The 21054-nt window shown below is 45.2% G+C and overlaps 1 protein-coding gene across 4 annotated transcripts in view; it reads left to right on the plus strand.

Annotated features, from left to right (window-relative positions):
* Window positions 1-21054, plus strand: part of ASCC3 (activating signal cointegrator 1 complex subunit 3) — a 938401-nt gene that overhangs the window by 110525 nt on the left and 806822 nt on the right. The gene's annotated exons all lie outside the window — the stretch shown is intronic.

Below are 21054 nucleotides of genomic sequence, written 5' to 3' on the forward strand. Positions count from 1 at the left end.
ACAATAAGCTACAAACAATTGCAAAACAAATAGCAAACAAAATTCAGAGAGGGTGGTATGTGTGTACAGGCCAGCTCCAACAGAGTTCTGGGAAAAAAATGCATATTGAAATGAAGGTAGTACGCAGATTCCGTCTAAAGATAGAGAGTCACAGAATAAACAAAATGGTTTCCATATTTTACTAAATTTACTGAGGTCATTATGCTGTTAAAGCTATTTTAGATTCATAATTATAAACTAAGCATACCGTATTCCACCAAAATGCAAAATTAGCCAGGTGATTATTTTTCCATTCCCTCAGAGCAGTTGTTAAAGCAATCACTATTAAAATATCAGTTTTTAGGTTCATCAGATACAGTCTGGTACACATATAGATTGAAAAAATAACTTAATATGCAGTGTGGCATCTTTCCAGTTATCTTGTAGATTATCACTATCACAAAGAGCATATAAAGTACACTGCACAACAATTTTTTGGTTAAGTCTTGATTCCTGAAAAGTTTTTGGTGATTATGACAGGTACCAACTTGGTATGCTCAAATATGGTTTTGGTTTTACTGCATCACGTAAGAACTATGAGAAATAGACATTTTTATGTTTACTGACAATAAAATATATAGTCAAGTTTACGTTTCGCACAAGCGACTAAATGAAACAGAATTAAAAGTGTTTTGCTCCCGAGTTTCTTTTATATTCAGTGTCTGGTGCATCACGTTGTAGCATCCAACAATAGTCGGCAAGCATTGACGGATTCCAATTGCCCTGGTATCGTTTCTCCATCGTAGCTATGTCTTGATGAAACCTTTCACCGTGCTCGTCACTCACAGCACCGAGATTTGCGGGGAAGAAGTCCAAGTGTGAATGGAGGAAATGAATCTTGAGTGACATATTGCACTTCATTCTCTTGTATGCTTTGAGAAGTTTGTCTACCAGCTGAATGTAGTTTGGGGCTCTGTAATTGCCCAGAAAATTGTCAACAACATCTTTCAAGGCTTTCCAGCCAATTTTTTCCGGCCCAACTAACAGATCTTCAAATCGCTTGTCACTCATAACATGTCTGATCTGGGGGCCAACAAAAATACCCTCTTTGATCTTGGCATCAGTTATTCTTGGGAACATCTGTCTTAAATAACGAAAACCTTCCCCTTCCTTGTTCATTGCTTTCACAAAATTCTTCATGAGTCCCAGTTTAATGTGAAGAGGAGGCAAAAATATCTTTGTCGGGTCAACAAGCGATTCATGTGCTACATTTTTCTGTCCTGGAACTAACTTTTTACGGAGTGGCCAGTTCTTTCTAGAATAGTGCGACTCTCTGTCTCGGCTGTCCCATTCGCAGATGAAACAGCAGTACTTTGTATAGCCAAGCTGCAGTCCTAGTAACAGAGCAACGACTTTGAGGTCTCCACAGATATTCCAGTTATACCTGGTATACTGGACATACTTTAGTAACATTTCCATATTCTCATATGTTTCTTTCATATGTGCTGCATAGCCAACAGGTACTGAAGGATAAACGTTGCCATTGTGCAACAGAACAGCTTTCAGGCTTAACATTGACGAATCAATGAAAAGACGCCACTCTTCCGGGTTGTGATCACAACCAAAGACCGAGAACAATCCTTCAATGTCACAACAGAAACAGAGACTGTCGACTTGTGCAAAAAATTTGGTTATATCATGATGCCGGTCTCGAAACACAGAAATTTTCGTACCTGGTGATAGCAAACACCATTCCTGCAGTCTCGAACCTAGCAGCTCAGCTTTTGCTTTTGACAGACCCAAATCTCTGACCAAATCGTTCAATTCGGACTGTGTTATCAGATGTGGATCGCCTGATGAGGATGGTTCAAAATCCGGGTCAATGTCACTGTTAGAACCCTGCACTGCAGTTTCTTCATCTGGTTCGTCTAAGGTCCAATCCTCTGGTGGTTTCGGAACTGGAAGACTGTCATCATGTGGCATGGGTCTCATTGCTGAAGGCAGATTAGGATATTCAATTGACTTCTTGTTTTTGGCAGAGAAACCAGACACATTAGTCAAACAGAAATAACAGTCCGTCACATGGTCTTTCTGTTCTCGCCATATCATCGGAACAGCAAATGGCATCGTCTTTCGAGTACCTCTGAGCCAGGCTCTCAGACTAACAGCACATGTCGCACAGCAAATGTGAGGCGCCCATTGCTTGTCTTGATCACCTATTTTGCAGCCAAAATACAGATGATAGGCTTTCTTTACAAGGGCAGTCATCGAACGTCTCTGAGGCGTAAGTGTATATTCCCCACAGATATAGCAGAATGTGTCGCGGCTGTTACGACACCGACGAGACATATTGCCCGACACCAAAACGTCTATAGCATCAAGCTTACTTACTGTTATATTGCTACAGCTACTATACTACTATACTTTACTATACTGATACTATATACACACACGGACTATCTATATTAACCAAATGAGCAGGATCGGTGTATGGAAGCCACCATTATAGCATGGTGAGACAGCGCAAGCTCGTTCAGACCTGCCCAGACATGCCCAGGATGTCATCTTCCATAAAACAGCTTCCAACCTGGCTAGATTTTATGCATGGACATACCCAGGCGGCACAAACCGTTGTTGATAAGACACTTATGGGAGAAAAAATTGTTTGCATCCAAATATAAGAAAAAATCACGACAAAATTGAAGATTTCTCTGAAATGGTACGTGATGGGTAATTTTTGATGTAATATTCATGATCAGCACCCAAAATTCTATAAGAAACACCCAGCAGTGTTCAGGAAGCAAAAACTTTGTTGTGCAGTGGTATCAGTGGCAGACTGTGGGAATGTGTAGCGCAGTGGTTAGAACTACAGCCTTAGCACCCTGAAGTTGTGGGTTCAAATCCCTCGCTGCAAGTCACTTAATCCCCTCATTACTCCAGGTGCAGTAGATGGAGTTTGAGCCCGCTGGGACAGATAGGGAAATGTGATAAAGTACTTAGGCTATAAGAGGTATATAAATAAATAAATAAGATTCACATGACCAGCCTAAATTAGACAATACTGAATGAATTATAGATTGATTTCTCTGGAGTCCATAAGGTCTTATACATTATATAAAACAGAGATTGAAGTATAGAGGCAAAGGCTAATGGTCTATTCACACATATCGAAAACATCTGTGCACAGCTGTTTAGAAAGAACAGCTACTAAAAACTTCAAAAATTTGTGGAGAAAGACCTCAGAACACATGGAGAGGCATAATCAAAACAAAAATCTAAGTCCGATTCAGACATAAAATCGTCTATCTGGATGTCCAGGCTATTGTTCATCCAGACCACCAGAACGTCCATCCTTATACCACATTTTCGAGCAAAATTTCTTCCAAATCCCAAACATCCAGGACAAAACCATTTAGATGTGGGAAGGGCCAGTCTTGTAATGGACTGGCCATCCAGACATGGCAACGGAGCAGTGGGGAACCTTAGAAGGCACTGCTGTGAACTTCACAAAATGGGGCCCAGATAAACATCTCACCAGAACTCCCTTATAGGTTATGATGAGACCCCCAAAATGCAGATAGCGAAGCTGGTTTTAAGAAACGTTTGGACAATTTCCTAGATGAAAGTCCATAGTCTTGTTATTGAGAAAGACATGGGGGCAGCCATTGCTTGACCTGGATCGGTAGCATGGAATATTGATACTCCTTGGATTTTGACCAGGTATTAGTGACCTGGATTGGCCACCATGAGAGCGGGCTACTGGGCTTGATGGACCAGTAAGGCTTTTCTTATCTTCTTAAGCACTATACCCACTTGTCTACAACTCTGATAGCCCTTATGGCAGTAGAGTAGGGTTAGGGAGGGGTTTGGTGGGCACACATGTTCCATCATAAATGTAGTGGCTTATGGGCCTGGATCCTCCTCTCTATGGTTCACTAACCCACTCCCCAGGCTATTTAAGACACTTGTGTGCAGCTACACTAGGCTTTCCTATAGCAGATGCTGATGTTCTGGAGACAGGTATGTACTTTTTTATTTTGATCTTTGTAGGTGTGTGAGGGGGTCAGTAAACACTGGGGGGGGGAGTGTGTGTGGGTCTTTACGTTGTCTCTGAAGTGGTTATCTGGTCACTTTAGATGCCTTTTTGGCATTTATACCTGTTTTTATATTGTCTAACTTACAACGTTTAAGTTTCATCCAGGATGTCTAGTAAAATATATGATTATCTCTGTGGGATGACTAAGTCTAGGATGACCCACATTCCGCCCGCATACTGCCCTAACCACTCCTCCAGATATGCCCTTTTAGCTCTGGGCGCACTTTAGGCGCCAAAGGCCTAAAAAGTCCCATGACACGTTCAATTCTGGTCTCCTTATCTCAAGAAAGATATAGCGGCACTAGAAAAGGTTCAAAGAAGAGTGACCGAGATGATAAAGGGGATGGAACTCCTCTCAAATAAAGAAAGACTAAAAAGGTTAGGGCTCATCAGCTTGGAAAATAGATGGCTGATGGGAGATAGGACTGAAGTGGAGTAGAACGGGTACAAGTGGATCGATTTTTCACTCCGTCAAAAATTGCAAAGTCTAGGGGACACTTGAAGTTACAGGGAAATACTTAAAAATCAATAGGATGGATGTCTCGGCAGTCATTTTGATGGTGGAAAAAGGGGTAAGAGTGACTGGGAAGCTTTTATGAACTTGTCCAAACCTTAATCCCTACTAAGTTGTTATTTAACATGTCTGGCAACAAATTCCAGAGCTTAATTATATACATTGAGGACTAGATTGAGTAAATGGTGCTGAAAAAAAAAAGACCTGATTCTGCGCACCCACCTAAAGTTCTTTCTCTAGGTAGTGTTGGAGTTCCATCTTATCTAGTCAGTAGTTCTTATGCCTTCAAAGACAAAACTGTACTACATATTTTGGATTGAAAGAAAGCCTAGGCTTCTATCTGAAGCAGATTAAAGCCCACAGAAAGTCCATTTTGTTTCTTTTCACCATAACAGAATGAGGCAGACTGCATTACTTTCATATTTTCTAAGCAGGCCTAACCTAGAGGGCCATGTCAAGACTCATAATGTCAGAGCTATAACGGCTAGAGTTGTCCTTTGTAAAAGAGATTTGCAGAGCTTGCAATATGGATCTTAAACTACTGTCTAGAGCAGTGTTCTTCAACCACCGGTCAGCAGAAATTTCCTGCCGGTCCACAGGGCCGGCATGTGCATCGGGCCCGAAACAGTGTTCTGCAACCGCTGGTCCGTGGTGTGATCGATGCGGCATTATCTTCGGGCTGGCTCCCTCTTCCTCGATGCCGCAGTGCACAAAGCCGCAGGCAGCATTTCCTATGCGCGTTCTACACCTGAACCGAAGCCTTCTCTCTGACGTCGCATCGTCAGAGGGAAGGCTTCCAGAGCTGTTGCCCGTGGCTTTGTGCACTGTGTCAGTGAGGAAGAGGGAGCCGGCCCGAAGATAATGCCGGGGGCGGCATAAAATGGCCAGGCGGTAATAGGCCAGAAATTAAAGCACAGAATGGAGGGAGGGAGACAACAAAGGCAGGGGGAATGATTTTATTTTTAAATTTAGTGATTGAATTGTGTCAATTTTGAGAATTTACATCTGCTGTCTGTATTTTGCACTGTTCAGGAAGAAATGCATTTGTTTTTCTCTGGGGTTGTACTGCATGCAGTCTTGCATCTTAGGGTTTGTTTGTATATATTAGTACTTTTAGTTTTTGTTCTCTTATTTGCATAGGGGTTATTTGTGTTCTGGTAGGAATGAATGCTGAGAAGGATACGCACAGTGTGCTTTGTGTAGTTTAATTTTGTGGTTAACTATTATGTGTTGTTAATAAGATTATATTGTGTGTGTATGTATGAAAAATGAATGGCAAAAATAGTATTACAATTAGTACTATTATGGTGGCAGGGTCTAGGGCGAAGATTGGGCAAAGATGAGCGGAGTCTGGCCTACGACTTAGCCCAGTGTTCTTCAACCGCCGGTCCACAAAATAATTTTTTTATTTCTGCTGGTCCATAGGTGTAAAAGTTTGAAGAACACTGGTCTAGAGCAGTGTGTCTCAAATCTTTTTAGCTTTGGCACACTAAACGGAGCAAATGGTTTTCACAGCACACTAAACAGAGCAAATGTTCTTCGTGGCACATTATAATTTAAATTATAAAATTGCAAAACCAACAAAAAATTAAATTTGAGAGTTACTTAATTTGAGAGTCACTTAATCCCACCATTGCCCCAGGTACATTAGGTAGATTGGGAGCCCATCGGGAAAGATAGGGAACATAAGAATAGCCTTACTGGGTCAGGCCAATGGTCCTTCAAGCCCAGTAGCCCATTCTCACGGTGGCCAATCCAGATCACTAGTACCAGGCCAAAACACAAGGTGTAGCAATATTCCATGCTACCAATACAGGGCAAACAGTGGCTTCCTCCATGTCTTTCTCAATAACAGATTATGGACTTTTCCTCCAGGAAGTTGTCCAAACCTTTCTTAAAACTAGCTACGCCATCTGCTCTTACCACATCCTCTGGCAACACATTCCAGAGCTTAACTATTCTCTGAGTGAAAATTTTTTTCCTCCAATTGGTTTTAAAAGTATTTTGGCCAAACAGTTCCTCAGAATTTATTTGGGGATTAGAATCCAACACCATGCCCCAGACCTGTTTCTTTTAGGTCCATGCTGCCTTAAAAAATTAAAATTAAACAAAAAAAGAATGACATTCAGAAAGCATAAAACTTCTTATTGCCAAAATCAGATTACCGTATTTTCGCGGATATAACGCGCGCGTTATACGTGATTTTACGTACCGCGCATACCCCTCGCGCGTTATATGCCTGAGCGCGGTATACAAAAGTTTTTAAACATAGTTCCCACCCCGCCCGACGCCCTATTCACCCCCCCAGCAGGACCGCTCGCACCCCCACCCCGAACGACCGCTCGCACGCGCTCCCACCCGCACCCGCATCCACGATCGGAGCAAGAGGGAGCCCAAGCCCTCTTGCCCGGCCGACTCCCCGACGTCCGATACATCCCCCCCCCGGCAGGACCACTCGCACCCTCACCCCGAAGGACCGCCGACTCCCCAACAATATCGGGCCAGGAGGGAGCCCAAACCCTCCTGGCCACGGCGACCCCCTAACCCCACCCCGCACTACATTACGGGCAGGAGGGATCCCAGGCCCTCCTGCCCTCGACGCAAACCCCCTCCCCCCAACGACCGCCCCCCCCAAGAACCTCCGCCCGTCCCCCAGCCGACCCGCGACCCCCCTGGCCGACCCCCACGACACCCCCCCCCGCCTTCCCCGTACTTTGTGTAGTTGGGCCAGAAGGGAGCCCAAACCCTCCTGGCCACGGCGACCCCCTAACCCCACCCCGCACTACATTACGGGCAGGAGGGATCCCAGGCCCTCCTGCCCTCGACGCAAACCCCCCTCCCCCCCAGCCGACCCGCGACCCCCCTGGCCGACCCCCACGACCCCCCCCACCCCCCTTCCCCGTACCTTTGGAAGTTGGCCGGACAGACGGGAGCCAAACCCGCCTGTCCGGCAGGCAGCCAACGAAGGAATGAGGCCGGATTGGCCCATCCGTCCTAAAGCTCCGCCTACTGGTGGGGCCTAAGGCGCGTGGGCCAATCAGAATAGGCCCTGGAGCCTTAGGTCCCACCTGGGGGCGCGGCCTGAGGCACATGGGCCAAACCCGACCATGTGTCTCAGGCCGCGCCCCCAGGTGGGACCTAAGGCTCCAGGGCCTATTCTGATTGGCCCACGCGCCTTAGGCCCCACCAGTAGGCGGAGCTTTAGGACGGATGGGCCAATCCGGCCTCATTCCTTCGTTGGCTGCCTGCCGGACAGGCGGGTTTGGCTCCCGTCTGTCCGGCCAACTTCCAAAGGTACGGGGAAGGGGGGTGGGGGGGTCGGCCAGGGGGGTCGCGGGTCGGCTGGGGGGGGGGGGGGTTTGCGTCGAGGGCAGGAGGGCCTGGGATCCCTCCTGCCCGTAATGTAGTGCGGGGTGGGGTTAGGGGGTCGCCGTGGCCAGGAGGGTTTGGGCTCCCTTCTGGCCCAACTACACAAAGTACGGGGAAGGCGGGTGGGGGTGTCGTGGGGGTCGGCCAGGGGGGTCGCGGGTCGGCTGAGGGACGGGCGGAGGTTCTTGGGGGGGGGCGGTCGTTGGGGGGAGGGGGTTTGCATCGAGGGCAGGAGGGCCTGGGATCCCTCCTGCCCGTAATGTAGTGCGGGGTGGGGTTAGGGGGTCGCCGTGGCCAGGAGGATTTGGGCTCCCTCCTGGCCCAATATTGTCGGGGAGTCGGCGGTCCTTCGGGGTGGGGGTGCGAGTGGTCCTGCCGAGGGGGGAGAAGAATCGGACGTCGAGGGGGGGCATCAGGCTTTCAGGATGGGGACAGGACTTCAAGGGGGGACAGGCAGATCTTCAAGGGGGACAGGCACGGAGAGGCGGGGCAGTGCACCGAAAGTCAGGGCGGGTGAACGGTGAGTCGGGGCAACCAGAGGAGAGTCGGGGAGGGCGAAAGGAGAGTCGGGGTGGCCAGAGGAGAGTCGGGCAGCATGCGCGTTATATGCCTGAGCGCGGTATAGAAAAGTTTTTGTACATATCATCGTGATTTCTGCGCGCTATACCCCTGTGCGCGTTTTACAATGGTGCGCGTTATATCCGCGAAAATACGGTAGTTATCTGCCTGGTATAGTGCTGCTGGGTGCATTATTCCCCCTTTTTTTCTTGTTCAATCACCCGGTATCTACAAAGTTTAATCTGTGAGGATTTCAATATTCCACATGTTCTTGAAGGAAACAGTTGCCTGTAGCAGGTATTCGTCAAGGAAAGTAAGATGCAAATCCTCAGAAATCCTTCCACTTCCCTAAGGAGTTGTGTTGTAATGAAGCTTGTACTGAATTAGCATGGTTCCCACACAACAGCAGCAGACAGGAAGAAGCGCACATGCATAGTTGAACAGAGTCAAAAGCTCTGCTCAGTGCTGGAGTAATGTTCCCATGCAGGGCTCCATCAGCTAATGTCACCCATCTGGAATTCGTTGCTGGAAAATATGGTGGTGGAATCAGTTAGCTTAGCAGGGTTTAAAAAAAGGTTTGGATAATTTCCTAAAAGAGAAGTCCATAGGCCATTATTGAGATGGCTTGGGGAAATCCACTGCTTATTCCTAGAATAAGCAGCATAAAATCTGTTTTATTATTTGGGATCTAGTCAGGTACTTGGGACCTGGGTTAGCCACTGTTGGAAACAGGATGATGGGCTTGATGGACCTTCAGTTTATCCCAGTATGGCATTTCTTATGTTCTTATCTATAAGGATTTATATCATGCTGCTCTTGGAGAGCATCTGCTGCAGGTTACTATTGAGCAGGGATAGTCTGTTACATGTTTAATGTATAGTGCTGCATATATTTAGCAGTGCTATATAGAAATAAATAGAAGTACCTGTATTTTCTTCTTAGTGTAAACTTGATTCCTTCAGCTTGAATATTTCCCCTTCTCTTCATCCTCTGTTTCCATATCTATCAATGTAGTAGGTTTTGGGTTTTTTCCCCATTTTTCCTTCACAGTCTCCATTTTGTCTTCTCATACACATCTCATCTCTCAATATATTTAAGAAGTTAATATGAATTCATTCTTTAGCATGTCGCCCACAAAATCTTGGTTGCATTCATTTTTTTGCTGGCATATGCACAGAGCTACTTTTTTTAATATTGTGCTGTCAAGCCAGTAACAACATGGCACAGATTGTATGCCGCCTTCAGAGATAAGATAACCTTTCTTTCATTATATGATGCAAGACAGTAATTGACACTCCCCCTCCCCTTGAATTTAAAGGTGATATTGAATAATTCAGTAATCTGGGGTAACATTTAGCAGTCTAGTTGCACATGTTTAAAATGTAGCTAACTTTTTTTTAAATTTTTTTAAAGTTAGTGCATGCATAAAAATCATTTAGTAGAGTGTATATTAAAGCAGTTTTGCTATGGCCCGTAATGCATGTGAGTTTCTGGCAGTGGCAGTCAACCCACTCTCCTAGTAACCTCTATGACCTGTTATATCCACTGACATAGGCTCTTCAAGGCCAGAATGAGCCCTTTGATCTTCACTGGCTATGATAAAGAAATGATGCTAACTTGAGGCTGTTCTTTGCTCTGTATTTTTAGCCCAAAGTAGAATATTGGGTCAGCCAGAACCTGGAGTTATTTATGTAATGTGCACAAAATATGTTCAGGACTCAGAATCCCTTAACAGATACTGGGGACTGGGTTGGGGCAACGGGAAGGAGAACTGACAGTGCAGTTTAGATAATGTGACCATTTATTTTTTCCTCAAAACGGGGCATCTACTAATTTTCAGTACCACCCCAATCCTGCCCTAGACCTGCCTCCAATTTCTTCCATTCATTTTTCATGTACACACAATATCTTATTAATTCATAATGATAACCTTAAAATTAAAAAAACACACAAAGCACATTGTATGCAGAGAAAATATTAATTATCATTTATATTCGGGTTTTTTCAAAGAGGTCAAGACAGATGACTTTAAAATATTCAATGTCACCTCAGTACCAACTATAGAAAAATAGACAAATATAGTGGAAAATATAGACAGCAGATATAAATTCTCAAAACTGACATATTTTGATCACTAAATTGAAAATAAAATAATTTCTCTTACCTTTATTGTCTGGTTGCACTTCATTCTGACTGCATTCTCTCTCTCTCTCTAAGTTCTGGGCCAGCCAATTGCTGCCTGGCTGGTCCGGAACTTCCTCTCCGACGTCAGAATTGACGTTGGGGGGAAGGCTTGTGGGCCGGCTGTTGTGTAGTCACTGCATGCGCCTTTACTGGCCCTGTTGCTGCGTCAGCAGGGAGAGAGCCCCGGCTCTGTGATTGACTCGCAGCTTCAGCACAGCACAGCTTCGGGATGCCAAAATGTCCCGTTTTCAGAAAGAGAGCAACCCACTAGACTAGACTAGACTAGTGGGTTGCTCTCTTTCTGAAAATGGGACATTTCGGCTCCTGAAGCTGTGCTTGGAGACAACGGGACTATCTATCTAAAAACGGGATGATCCCGTTCAAAACGGGACATATGGTTACATTAAGTTTAGAGCCCCTTCTATGATTGTGTAGAATTGAAGACCACAAATTCAAACAGATATAAACAAGATAGAGTCAGTCCAGAGGAAGGCTACTAAAATGATTGGTGGTCTACGTCATAAGGGGTATGGGGACAGACTTAAAGATCTCAATATATACTTTGGAGGAAAGGCAGGAGAGGGGAGATATGATAGACATTTAAACATCTGTGTGGCATAAATACGCATAAGGTTAGCCTCTTTCAGTTGAAAGGAAATTTCAGATTAGGAGGACATGGGTTGAAGTAAACAGGTGATAGGCTCAGGAGTAATCTAAGGAAATACCTTTTTACAGAAAGGGTGATAGATGCATGGAATAATTTTCTGGTAGAGATGGTGGAGACAAATACTGTATCTGAAGTCAAGAAAGCGTGAGACAGGCATGTAGGATCTCTTAGGGAGAGGAGGAGATACTGGATGGGCACTTCACCAGACAAATTGGACTGCATAAATCTCAATCCCATCTTTATCCAGTTTCACTTAGATGGTGAAGTGCTAAGTATCACACTTAACTGGGATAAGGAATAGCCTGCTGCACAAACCCAGATACGAGTATTTAGTATCGGTGTCCAGACATAGCCCAGCATTGAATATTCCGGCATAACATTGGCAATGGCCAAAAGAACACTGATTTCCTCCAGCTGAATATTTACCACTATGTTTTTTGAAGCATTTAAAGATTTTGGCCCTGATTCTGCAAAGTGTGTCCCGATTTTAGGCAGCTGTAGGCATCCTACAGCTGTCTAATCAGCCAATCGGGTTGCACATTTTTAAAAAAAATGCTCCCCAGACATGTTGCCCTATATTGAAGATGCCTCCGGGAGCCTTGAGAGGCCTGCAAGACTGCCTAAGCTCGCCTAAGGGCCTTAGGCTAACCTAGGCGGCCCTATGCGCCTCCCTAGTAGAGGAAGAGATGCTTACATTGTAAGTAGATGCGGCTGCTATGCTTATCGCAGCAAGGGATCTCCCTGCCGCAATAAGTATAGCAGCCGCGGCCGCCTGTCCAATCACCGGCAGGAGGGTGCCCATCCCCTCCTGCCGGAACGCCCCTCCGAAACTCCTGATCGCCGGCAGGAGGGTGTCCAACCCCTCCTACCGGAATGCCGCCCCCTCCCCAAAACTCTTGATCGCCGGCAGGAGGGTGCCCAACCCCTCCTGCCAGAAAGCCGCACCCCCTCTGGACCCCTCCCCCGCTAACGACCCCCACGTGCTACCACTCCCCCAATTACCCTCCCTAACCTCCCCCCAACTAACCTCTACATTTTTGGCTAGCCGGCCGGGTCTTGCTGCCGTCCAACAGGCAGGCCCGCCTCGTCAAAATGAGGCGGACCCGCCTCTTCCCGGGCCATCCCCGCTAAGTCTAAGGCCTGATTGGCCCAGGCTCTGGAAGCCTGGACCAATCAGGCCTTAGGCATAGCGGATCCACCTATCCCCACTAACCCTAAAGCCTGATTGGCTCAGGCACCTAGAGCCTGGGCCAATCAAGCCTTAGGCTTAGTGGGGATGGGCGGACCCGATAATCCTAAGGCCTGATTGGTCCAGGGTCCTAGTCCCCAGAGCCGCATTTAGCTGTAGTTTTGTTTGGCTATAACGGACATTTAGGCTCTGCCTACAAGGTGCGAGGCGTGCCAGTGATACAGTATCAAAATGTAGCCCAGAATAAAATGATAGAGTATTTTTCTTTCCCGTACAGTACGACATAATGCTCTAGAACATCTTTTAGTGTTCTAGTTTTTGCAATCATTTCGTGTCATACCAGTGTTTTGCTGAGTTTTGTTATTGATGTTGCTGATATGATTGTGCAGTGACTGTTCATTGATTGTACATTGTTTCAAGTTGACCTAAATAAAGTTTAAAAAAAAATCTGGATATAACGGATTGTTTTTCCAGCTCCCTTGAAGTCCTTTATAATGAGATTATATTGTATTCCAAAGACCTTTAAGAAGGTGGTGGCGTTTACCAACCTGGTCGGTCATTGAGATCAGAAAATGTTTCACGAGAGGAAATGCAATTCTGGACTTAATTCTAAGTGGACTACGAGGACCGGCGCAAGGTGTAGAAGTAAAGGGGACGCTGGGAACCAGTGATCACAATATGATCCGCTTCGACTTGAACACAGGGGCGAAACATCGATCCAAAATGACGGGCACAGCGCTGAACTTCCGAAAAGGGAATTACAAAGTGATGAGACTCATTGTGGGGAAGAAGATTAAGAAGAGGATAAGCACTGTAAAGATGCTAGAACAAGCATGGTGTCTTTTTAAGGACACAGCCACCGAGGTGCAAAATATATGTATACCGCATTTCGACAAGGGATCCAAGAGGAAAAAGAACAAGGAACTGGCGTGGCTCACTTTAATGGTGAAAGAAGCGATCAGAGACAAGAAGACTTCGTTTAAGGAATGGAAAAGGTCAAAAATGGATGAAAACTGGAAAAAGCACAAACAGCATTAAAGCAGGTGCCAAAAGGGGGTAAGAGGGGCCAAAAGAGACTACGAGGAAAAAATAGCCAAGGAGGCGAAAAACTTCATGCCGTTCTTTCGATATATTAAGGGGAAACGACGCGTGAAGGAAGCGGTGGGGCCGTTGGATGACCATGGAATAAAGGGAGTGCTAAAGGAGGACAAAGCAATCGCCGACAAACAGAACATATTTTTTTGCGTCTGTGTTTACCGAACAGGATATACACAACATACCGGAAGCCAACAGGCTATACGCGGGAAACGAAGACGGGAAACTGACAGGGTTGATGGTCAGTCTAGAAGAGGTATGCAAGCAGACTGATAGGCTTAAAAATGATAAATCCCTGGAACCGGATGGCATCCATCCGAGGATAGTCAAGGAATTGAAAGGGGCTATAGCTGAACTGCTTCAACTAATAGCCAATCTGTCGTTCAAATCGGGAAGGATTCCAGAAGACTGAAAAGTGGAGAATGTTACGCCGTTCTTCAAGAAAGGTTTGAGGGGTGATCCGAGAAACTACAGACCGGTGAGTCTGACCTCGGTACCAGGAAAGATGGTAGAGGCGCTGATAAAGGACCGCATCATTGAGCACCTTGACAGACACGATCTGATGAGGACCAGCCAACACGGCTTCAGCAAAGGAAGATCTTGCTTAACAAACTTGCTGCACTTCTTCAAGGGAGTAAACAGGCAGATAGACAAAGGCGACCCGGTTGACATTGTATATCTGGATTTTTAGAAGGCATTTGACAAGGTTCTGTATGAACGACTACTTTGAAAAATTGTGAGCCATGGAATCAAGGGTGAAATACTCGCGTGGATTAAAAACTGGCTGGCGGATAGGAAACAGAGAGTGGGGGTAAATGGACAATACTCGGACTGGAAAAGTGTCACCAGTGGAGTGCCGCAGGGTTCAGTGCTTGGACCCATGCTCTTCAACATATTTATAAATGATCTGGAAATTGATATGATGAATGAGGTGATTAAATTTGCGGACGATACTAAGTTATTCAGAGTAGTGAAGACGTAGGAGTATTGCGAGGATCTGCAACATGACATAAACACGCTTGAGAAATGGGCTGCGACATGGCAAATGAGGTTCAACATGGATAAGTGTAAGGTGATGCATGTTGGTAACAAAAATCTTATAGACGAATACAGGATGTCCGAGGCATTACTTGGAGAGACCCTTCCAGAAAGAGACTTGGGAGTGCTAGTTGACAGGTCGATGAAGCCATCCGCGCAATGTGCAGCGGCGGCAAAAAGGATTTGCCGTACAGCGAGAGATTAGAGAAACTGGGCCTCTTCTCCCTTGAAAAGAGGAGATTGAGAGGGGACATGATCGAAACATTCAAGATACTGAAGGGAATAGACTTAGTAAAGACTCTCTAAAGTTAAAAGGGGATAGATTCACAAATGTAAGGAAGTTCTTCTTCACCCAAAGAGTGGTGGAAAACTGGAACGCTCTTCCAGAGGCTGTTATAGGGGAAAACACCCTCCAGGGAGTCAAGACAAAGTTAGACAAGTTTCTGCTGAACGGGAACGTACGCAGGTAGGGCTTGTCTCAATTGGGGCACTGATCTTTGACCTAGGGGCCGCCGCTTGAGCGGACTGCTGGGCACGATGGACCACAGGTCTGACCCAGCAGCGGCAATTCTTATGTTCTTATGTTCTTTTGAAAAGTAATGTGTGCCCAAGGTATGCAGAAACTAGAGCAGGTGCCTTTTGCTGTGCAGGAGTTAAATTGTGGAACTCCTTGCTAGGTCAGTCCAGGATGTGTGGTGATGGGGTTGGATTTTTAAATGTTGAAGACTCATTTATTTGTAGCAGCTTTTTTTTGAGACTGAAGAAGATCTGGAAGTAGAAAGCAATACAGATGCAGTGTTTATTGTACTGTTTTATTTTATGACTAGCTGATAGCCCGGCGTTGCACGGGTATTTAATTATAGCAATAACACTGTAAATGGATTCAAATAAAGATACTTTATAGTGGTGAATGAAATTATTTTTTTACAGCTTAATAAGAACATAAGAACATAAGAACATAAGAAATGCCTCTACTGGGTCAGACCTGAGGTCCATCGTGCCCAGCAGTCCGCTCACGCGGTGGCCCAACAGGTATAGGACCTGTGCAGTAATCCTCTATCTATACCCCTCTATTCCCTTTTCCAGGAGAAAGTTGTCCAATTCCCTCTTGAACCCCAGTACCGTACTCTGCCCTATCACGCCCTCTGGAAGCGCATTCCAGGTGTCCACCACACGCTGGGTAAAGAAGAACTTCCTAGCATTCATTCTGAATCTGTCTCCTTTCAACTTTTCTGAATGCCCTCTTGTTCTTTTATTTTTTGAAAGTGTGAAGAATCTGTCCCTCTCTACTCTCTCTATGCCCTTCATGATCTTGTAAGTCTCTATCATATCCCCTCTAAGTCTTCTCTTCTCCAGGGTAAAAAGTCCCAGTTTTTCCAATCTCTCAGCGTATGAAAGGTTTTCCATCCCTTTTATCAGACGTGTCACTCTCCTCTGAACCCTTTCGAGTATCGCCATATCCTTCCTAAGGTACGGCGACCAATATTGGACGCAGTACTCCAGATGCGGACGCACCATCGCTCGATACAATGGCAAGATAACTTCTTTCGTTCTGGTTGTAATACCCTTTTTGATGATGCCTAGCATTCTATTTGCCTTCTTAGCAGCCGCTGCGCACTGTGCCGACGGCTTCATTGTCAAGTCCACTATCACCCCCAGGTCCCTTTCTTGAGTACTCTCATTTAAAAACATCCCTCCCATCGTATAGTTGTACCTCGGGTTTCTGTTTCCCACATGTAATACTTTACATTTCTCGACATTGAACTTCATCTGCCATCTCGTTGCCCATTCCTCTAGTTTGTTCAAGTCCCTTTGCAGTTTTTCACAGTCTTCTTTAGTCCGAGCTCTACTAAATAGTTTAGTGTCATCTGCAAATTTTATTATCTCACACTTCGTCCCTGTTTCTAGATCATTTATGAATACATTAAATAGCAGCGGCCCTAGTACTGAGCCCTGTGGGACCCCACTCGTGACCTTTTTCCAGTCCGAGTAGTGGCCCTTCACTCCCACCCTCTGTCTCCTACCCGCCAACCAGCTTCTGATCCATTTATGTACATCTCCTTCCACCCCATGGTTCTTCAGTTTCCGGAGTAGGCGTTCATGGGGCACCTTGTCAAAGGCTTTTTGGAAATCAAGATATATGATGTCTATGGGGTCTCCGTTGTCCATCCGTTTGTTAATTCCTTCGAAGAAGTGCAATAAGTTAGTTAGGCATGATCTTCCCTTGCAGAACCCGTGTTGGCTGGTCATCAGCAATTCGTTTTTTTCAAAATGTTCATCAATTTTTTCTTTTATCAGTGTTTCTGCCATTTTCCCCGGTACCGAGGTCAGACTCACCGGTCTGTAATTTCCTGGGTCACCTTTTGATCCCTTTTTAAAGATGGGCGTAACATTGGCTATCTTCCAGTCCTCCGGGATCACGCCTGTTTTCAGGGATAGATTGCAAATTTGCTGCAGTAGTTCTGCTATCTCCTCTTTTAATTCCTTCAGAACCCTTGGATGGATTCCGTCCGGACCCGGGGATTTGTCTGTTTTTAATTTATCTATCTGCCTGTGTACATCTTCAAGGCTCACTTCCATGGTTGTTAATTTTTCTGCCTGATTTCCATTGAAGAATTGTTCAGGTTCCGGAATGTTGGATGTGTCTTCGTTTGTAAATACAGATGAAAAGAACGCGTTAAGTCTTTCTGCCACTTCTTTCTCCTCCTTCACCACTCCCTTCTTGTCACCATCGTCCAGCGGTCCCACATCCTCCCTAGCCGGTTGCTTCCCTTTAACATATCTAAAGAACGGTTTGAAATTTTTTGCTTCCCTGGCTAGCCTCTCTTCATACTCTCTTTTGGCTTTTCGAACCACTCGGTGACATTCTTTTTGATACTTCCTGTTCTCATTCCAGTTCCCCTCAGTTTTGTCCTTTTTCCATTTCCTGAATGAATTTTTCTTATTGCCTATCGCTTCCTTCACTGTTTTGGTTATCCACGCCGCGTCCTTTATTCGACTCTTTTTGCACCCCTTTCTGAATCTGGGGATATATAGATTTTGCGCCTCGCTCACCGTGTTCTTGAGAAAAGACCATGCAAGTTCTACATTTTGCCATTTTTTTGAAGTGTTCCTAAGTTTCTTCCTTACCATTTCCCTCATTGCTTCGTAGTTTCCTTTCCTGAAGTTTAAAGTTGTCGCTATGGTTCTCTTTCCTTTCGGTATTCCTACCTCAACCTTGAACTTGATCACATTATGATCGCTGTTTCCCAACGGTCCCACTACCTCTACTTCTTTAGCAGGTCCCCTTAGCCCATTTAGGATTAGATCCAGAGTGGCATTTCCTCTCGTCGGTTCTCTGACAAGCTGCTCCATGAAACAATCTTGTATAACCTCTAAGAATTTTGTCTCCCTAGTGCAATTTGAGCTTCCAAGACTCCAGTCTATTCCGGGGTAGTTGAAGTCTCCCATAATAACCGCGTTACCGCTTTTGGATTCTCGCTTCATCTCGGCTTCCAATTCTTCATCAATATCTCCTGATTGCCCGGGCGGACGATAGTATAAGCCCATCTTTATTTCAAGCCCTTTCCTTCCAGGTATTTTAACCCATAGCGATTCTAGCTTGTTGGTCGTTTCTGCTGTGTCCATTTTTGTCGATTGTATGCTTTCTTTTATGTAAAGGGCTATTCCACCTCCTTTTTGTCCTGACCTGTCCTGGCGATAGAGCTTGTACCCCGGCAGTGCTGTATCCCATTTGTTTTCTTCCTTCCACCATGTTTCAGAGACTCCAATGACATCTATGTCCTCTGCATTGGTCATGGCTTCTAATTCCCCCATTTTGTTTCTTAGGCTCCTTGCATTTGTATATATGCACTTTAGATCCTTGTATATCCTTGTCTTTATTTCCTTTCCCTGTGTTTCGTTTTTTAGTTTCTTCCCTGTTGTTACAATCCTTATAACCTCCTCTTCTGGGTTTGTCAACTCCTGTGATTTGTCCATTGTTTCTTCCCAGCCTTTTTTCCCCTCGGTATCTTCACGGGATACCGTCTTCCGAATCATCGACGCTTGGTCAACTGTCGGCTTTCCCCTTCTTCTTAGTTTAAAGCCTGTTCTATTCCTCTCTTGACGTTGTTCGCTAGAAGTCTTGATCCCGCCGCGCTCAGATGTAGTCCATCTCTCCTGTAGAGCTTGCTCTTGCCCCAGAACGTTGTCCAGTTCCTCACGAAGTGGAATCCTTCTTCTTCACACCATTTCCTCATCCACGCATTGATTGATTGTAGTTCCTCCTGTCTTTTCACATCTGCCCTCGGTACCGGTAGGATCTCTGAGAACGCTAATAAAAAGTACAATATTCAAATTATAATGTGAAATATTTGACAAAATGATTACAATACAACTAACGCAAAACGTGATTATAAACAACATTTTTAGTGTCACCTCCAGGAGCAAGAACATATAAATTGTTGGGTGAACCCACCCTTGAGCAAGCAACATAGAGTTGTGGGCCGCGAGACCCCCAGAAATCTGATTTTCTGTTTGTAGCTCCGCCCACGTGTGCAGGTGGGCCGCGAGACCCCCAGAACATATCACCCCAGGTAGTGAGGGATCTGCATACCAAGTTTCGTTCAAATCGGTCAAGCCGTTTTTGAATTACAGTGAGAATGGCAGCTTTTTACATTTTTTCCATTGACATGAATGGGTGAAATCTGATTTTCTGTTTGTAGCTCTGCCCACGTGTGCAGGTGGGCCGCGAGACCCCCAGAACATATCACCCCAGGTAGTGAGGGATCTGCATACCAAGTTTCGTTCAAATCGGTCAAGCCGTTTTTGAATTACTGTGAGAATGGCAGCTTTTTACATTTTTTCCATTGACATGAATGGGTGAAATCTGATTTTCTGTTTGTAGCTCCGCCCACGTGTGCAGGTGGGCCGCGAGACCCCCAGAACATATCACCCCAGGTAGTGAGGGATCTGCATACCAAGTTTCGTTCAAATCGGTCAAGCCGTTTTTGAATTACTGTGAGAATGGCAGCTTTTTACATTTTTTCCATTGACATGAATGGATGAAATCTGATTTTCTGTTTGTAGCTCCGCCCACGTGTGCAGGTGGGCCGCGAGACCCCCAGAACATATCACCCCAGGTAGTGAGGGATCTGCATACCAAGTTTCGTTCAAATCGGTCAAGCCGTTTTTGAATTACTGTGAGAATGGCAGCTTTTTACATTTTTTCCATTGACATGAATGAGTGAAATCTGATTTTCTGTTTGTAGCTCCGCCCACGTGTGCAGGTGGGCCGCGAGACCCCCAGAACATATCACCCCAGGTAGTGAGGGATCTGCATACCAAGTTTCGTTCAAATCGGTCAAGCCGTTTTTGAATTACTGTGAGAATGGCAGCTTTTTACATTTTTTCCATTGACATGAATGAGTGAAATCTGATTTTCTGTTTGTAGCTCCGCCCACGTGTGCAGGTGGGCCGCGAGACCCCCAGAACATATCATCCCAGGTAGTGAGGATGCTAGAAGGCTGTCGTAAAGTTTCTTACGTCGGGTACCATTATATAGATGTATGTATTTTTGGAAACCGTCTAGGTGTAAAGGGTATATAGATTTTTAAAATAAATTAAATATACAAAAAGGTGATTGAATCCTGTTGTCCGAATGAAACCTCATGCTGCTGTATTACTGATAGGATATTGTTGATTTAATTTTGAGATAAATAAAAATAAAATTTATTTCTGTTTCAATGAATGGAATTCTTTCACTTATTGGAAGGTGGAAAGATCAGTTTCTCTATTGCAATACAATGTGAGAAGATATGTAAACATCAGCGTTTTAACATCTTTCGTGTTAAGGATGTTCTTTTAAATTCAATGAATTCTGTTAGTCATTAGAAGTTTAATGCAAACTTGGGATATGATGAGAATTCTGGAATGCTTCACCGCTTACACTAAGAAGTTTAGGTTCTTTTGCTTTATTCCGGAAAGCTCTGAAAACCTTTTTGTTTGCTAAACATTTTGGAAACTAACTATTCTAGTCTACTTTTCCTTGTCAAGTTTATGTATTATGTATTACATTACTGTTAACTGAGTCAAGCTCCTTTTTGGTTGATGACCCAGTCTATAAAACTAAGTTTTAGTTTAGTTTAAAAGTGTTTTAGCTCACACTGAGATGCAGAACTATAGGTGAATGCAAATACAGTGGTACCTCGGTTTACGAGTGCAGCGGTTTGCAAGTGTTTTGCAAGACGAGCAAAACATTCGCAAACCTGGTGCCTCGTAAACCGAGCTTGCCTCACTGTACGAGCACCCCCCCCCCCGCGAACCGGCACTTTCTCCCCCGCGATCCGGCCCCCCCCCCCCCCCGCCGCCATTGGGCACCCCCCTCC

The sequence above is a fragment of the Geotrypetes seraphini genome, chromosome 3 (genome assembly GCF_902459505.1).
Source record: "Geotrypetes seraphini chromosome 3, aGeoSer1.1, whole genome shotgun sequence".
NCBI classification, from domain to species: Eukaryota; Metazoa; Chordata; class Amphibia; order Gymnophiona; family Dermophiidae; genus Geotrypetes; species Geotrypetes seraphini.